Source organism: Leptonychotes weddellii, chromosome 12 (genome assembly GCF_054177405.1).
Source record: "Leptonychotes weddellii isolate Sample4059 chromosome 12, ASM5417740v2, whole genome shotgun sequence".
NCBI classification, from domain to species: domain Eukaryota; kingdom Metazoa; phylum Chordata; class Mammalia; order Carnivora; family Phocidae; genus Leptonychotes; species Leptonychotes weddellii.
Window position 1 is genome coordinate 52,441,787 of NC_138380.1, and position 5,132 is coordinate 52,446,918.

Below are 5,132 nucleotides of genomic sequence, written 5' to 3' on the forward strand. Positions count from 1 at the left end.
GAAGGTCTCCAAGGGCACATTGCAGCTGACTACTGAAGGATGCAGATGAGCCACCTGAAGGGAGAAGTGGGTCTGGGTGCTCCAGGAAGAGAGAAGAGCAGTACGCACCTGTGTCCTGCACCCAGAAGGAGCTACGCAAACTGGGGGCCCTGGAGGAAGACCAGTGAATTTGGGGCCCAAAGAATGAAGAGAAGCATCCTGAGAAATGAGGTAAGAGAACCAGGCAGAAACTGTGTCCTGTTGGCCTAACAGGGAGTTTGGTTCTTATTATACATCATTAGGAAGCCATTTATTTGGGATATTATCTGGGTTTGCTTTTAAAGAATATCACTTTGCTTCTGTGTCAGCAAGGAAATCGGGTTTCATGGATATTTGATAAAAAATGGGTAGCGGGGTGTGTTAAGGCTCACATTTTTTTTATACAACATAAAAGCAGGTAAAGCACAGGCAAACAGCCTCAGTGGGAATGTACATAGGCATGCACAATATAGGAATCCTGGTGTCCGGGATCTACTCCTAAATAAATCAAAACTCTTTCTAGAAAAACTGTCCTGGTTGTGCTTTTGGTTTTTTTAAGCAGACATCACACAAGAGGGATATTCTGTGTCCTTGCCATCACTAAATCTACTGTGTGAGGAAGGGACTATGTTCCTTGTTCCTTACGAGCTTCATTCTTTAATTTCTTGACCCTTTCTCTAACCACAGAAGGCCAGCAGAATGCTAGTTATGGTTTACTGGGACATGACATGCTACAATACCTTTTGTCCACACATTATATTTACAATTCTGTGAGAAGAGGCTGTTGACCAAAGATTGTTCTGGAACTGTCCAAACACACTCCACCTCATTCTGTTTTCACAGGAATGCTCGATGTTTTATAGTACACTGTGGTTTTGAATTCAGGATCAAATTTGGAACTGAACCACTTTCTGTTCACCAAAGCAGAACTAAAATGTCATAGCTGTGAAGAGGTGGGTCTTTTTTTTTTTTTTTCCTTAAGAGAGAGTTGCCCTGTCATGAGCACCACCAAGCGGTCTGTGCAGATCCTACAAGTCTCCTAAGAGGTCACTTGATTGCAAAGTTCCATGCAAAGACCTAACAGCTCTTTACATGGAGAGCAGAGAGTCTTTTAAGCATACTTTTTTGAGAAATGAACTCAATTCCTCAGACCATCCATTTGTTAGACTTCCCCAAAATTTAACCTAAGAAGGAAGAATTGCTCATGCAAACTGGAGGTTTCAAATGTGGCACTAAAGAGAGGTATGTGATGCACTCACTACATTATCACTAATAGTTACAATGACAAAAAGGGACTAGAAATGAGCCCAGAATTTTGGGACATCTCCTCCCCGCCTACTGATGTGGGCTGGCCCCCTTACACACAGCTGCAGAAACATATTCCTGTCCATTCCTGGGCCGTTACACCTGTTCGTTGAACGACTAAGGAACAAGAACAAGATGAACTGCCATATTCTCAGTTTTACATTATAACATTTCCCATCTCATATATGTATGAACATCAAATTTCCTAATTTTTCACATTGACACCTTGTCTGATTTTTTTTTTTTTGAACTATAAAAGAACCTAGGTTTGGAAACACTAGGAGGTATGGCCTCTGCCCTGAGGCCTGAGACCCTGATGAGACCCAAAGGACAATACAATACCCTCATCCCTTCTCTGGCAAGGGACAGAAAGTGTGTCGCGTGGAGAGGAGGAGTTAATGTGCTAAGTTAATGTGCTCAGAGGCACCACATGCCAGGTGGTGTTAGGAAGAGAGTGTTCATGGAGAGCAGCCCCTCAGAGACAGCCTCCTGGAGCCTCACCCTCAGCCCTGCCCATTCAAATGAAGCCTCACTTCCATTTTGACAAACAAAATTAAAACAAATTTTGATTTATACAATATTTTAGGCATTTTACATCTTAAGGTCAAAGAAAGTTGTGTGGAAATTGTTTCTGTAAGTAATAAACAGATTAAGATTTCATGAAGCAATTAAAAACAAATGTAATTATGGTTGAAGAAAACATGTCATAACACACCTGCATAATATTTAAGAGTCTGAATTATTGCTGTTAAGAAACACACACACACACAGAGTAATATTAACCGTTTCTACACAAACAGTAATTAAAATTCCATTAAGCACCAGCTAGAAAGTAGAGGCCTGAAGAGGCCCGATGTGTCTGAGCACACAGAGCAAGGAAGGGATAGAATCCTCTGAGGCCACCTGGGCATTCGTGTGGTATTTTGCAGTTTACAGAATGCTTCCAGATCTTTCTGTCCCCTTCATTTGAGCCTCACAGGAAGAGTGATGTATCACCCCATTTAGAGTTCAGAAGACCGTGATTCTCTCAGAGACCAGAAATGATTTGTAAGGGGCAGAAAGCTGCGGTCTAGAACCACGCCGGCTTGCTGCACTCTGCAACAATTGGCCATGACTTTAGACTTTTCAAAACACTGGAGTATTTCATTTCTTTCTCCCAGGAATGCTGCAAGATGGGTAAAGCAGACAGCAGTCATCATTAACAAGGTAAAACCCTGGCATGAAAGGCGGGGGAGTGATTTGTTCAAGGTCAGGCAGAGCTGGAGTGGGAGGGTGGAACCCGATCCGGTGCATGTGAACACGATTTCCTTCCTGCCCTTTTCTACTGTTGTCTTATATATTCTAGCATCGTCTACTGCAGGAGTCAAAGCTGAAGGGGCTCGAAGACCCCGAAGACACACATAAACTTAATTTAGCGAAATTTTTCCCAAGAAAAAATGGGTCCAGGAAAAGAGATCGTTTACATGAGAGCTTTTATTTACACATAACCATCAAAAGGTGCAAAAAAGGCTTACAAGGCACAAGAAGTCATACTTTCAAGAAAAAAGACTGTGAGGGGAAGGGAGTTAGGAGGAAATAAAGGGGGAATTAGGGAGGTCTGAAACCACATCAGTGACTTTAGACTTCAATCGCTACATACTGTTTTGTTTTGTTTTTCACGAATACTGACCTGAGAAAAATATTTGGTCTATAAAAAGGCAACTTACTTGAACATTTTATATTTAGTAGAAAAGGATTCAAAAGAGATGGAAATTTCAGAACCACATCTTCCAGCCTGGGGAATAGTCAGGTTTGGAAGTTAGTGTTGCACTTTGCGTGAGGCAGGGCAGGCTAATGAATGACAGGCAGCTCTGCACGAAGAAAAGACCCTCTGTCTGAGGCTCAGTGCTGAGACCCAGGACTGCATAGCTCTTTCAGAATCAGAGTTAGCAAACCTGGTTCCAGCTTGATTCTGCCACTTGGGAGTCAACCAATACTCTCAACTTCAATATCCTCCATTGTAAAATGGTGTAAATAATGAGCAGGATAACGGCGACCCCATTTACGCCAAGCAAACATTTGGCATGTGTTCTTGCAATCATTCCACATACGATCGTGTTATGTAGGTACTACACTTAGTCTGATTTCACTAAACTAAGGCCTAGCTAAGTTAATGTGCTCAGAGGCACCACTGGTTTGATTCCAAAGGCCATTCCCTTAAACTTCCTTATTGGAAACTAATTTTTTTCTGTGGTAAAATAATATGCAGGCATTCTGGTTTTACCTCTTTCATGAGCTTTGTTTATGGGTCCATCTCCTCAAGGTCAGCTCCAAGAATGATGTCAAATTTTTGACACCTAAAAGCTGAAGATTGGATCCCAAACTATGGTAACAGTGGATTTTGTATTGTCCAGAAAGCCAGGCACTGGAGGCATCCTTCTAGGTCTATTTCAGTAGAAATTTCAGCAACTTCCCTCATACTGCCATCACCTCTTATAAAAGTATACTGGGATGAGAAAAAGCAGTGTGATTTATGCCGAGCTCCCATACCTAGGTTGGGTTATTAGAACCCACATTTACCATACAGAATCTTTAAGAGTGAAGAAATCCACCACCTGGAACCTAAAGATCTATGGGACCTCAGAAGGGATAACAGGAAGGATAGATACTAAAAGACTTATTAACCAGAAATGGAAATTTGAACTCAGCTTTGGGATAGACCTATGCTACTATACTGTATACTGTATTTTGTGAATAACTAGCCAAGACAAGGTTGAGGGTCAAATGAAGGATGGGTTGACAGTATCTCAGAGGGTGAGTTTTGTCGGAGAAATGGATCTTAGCTGATGAAGCAGGAAAAAATGCTGATTGCACAATAAGTCATGCTCAGATAACTGGCAGGTCGAGAACACCAATTCCCATTTGCTTGCAATAGATAGGGATTTAGAGACCAAACCAAGGCCCCCACTAAGTCGTCTCCTGGAGCAGAGAGAAAGCAAAGTTCTGCACACACAGGTTTGGGATTAGGCGGGTGAGAGTGTGGAGAAGACGAATGTGAGCAATCTGAAAGAAATGGATGTGTGTGAGTATGCTAAAAAAATATTTGCATTGGACTAGAAGCCCTGTAGTTCTTGGGGGAGTGGAGGTGGGGTGATATATAAGCATAAATAAAAGTTGGTTTTTCACTAGAGAAACATTTTAAACTTAAAAGCTATTTCAGATAAAACACGTCCTGCCTAATCCTTCAGCAAATGTTTTAAACAAACAAAAAAGGGAGGTGATTTAATCTCCCTTGTATAGATAACATTTCTCCAAGATAGGCTGGCTCTAGAAAAGGTCTAACTAGTTGAACACTTACAGATCACTGTATTACTTGTAATAATTTGACCCCATCTCTTCATGGCCTGGGGCTTGCCCTATCTGATGAAAAAAACCCACTCATGTGGGAAATGATTTGCTCGAGAAACTATCCCTTAGTAGGAAGGTAACTTCTGAGACCCAGGACAACTTAGCTCTTTCAGAAACATAAGGGGGTCTTCCATTTGAATGCTCATCTAGAGTAAGACTCTGTGCCTCCTGCAGGATCATTTGCTAAATATTAATGAATCCACAAGCTATAAAGAAACCTTGGGGGGCGCCTGGGTGGCTCAGTTGGTTAAGCGACTGCCTTCGGCTCAGGTCGTGATCCTGGAGTCCCGGGATCGAGTCCCGCATCGGGCTCCCTGCTCGGCAGGGAGTCTGCTTCTCCCTCTGACCCTCCCCCCTCTCATGCTCTCTCTATCTCATTCTCTCTCTCAAATAAATAAATAAAATCTTTAAAAAAAAAAAAA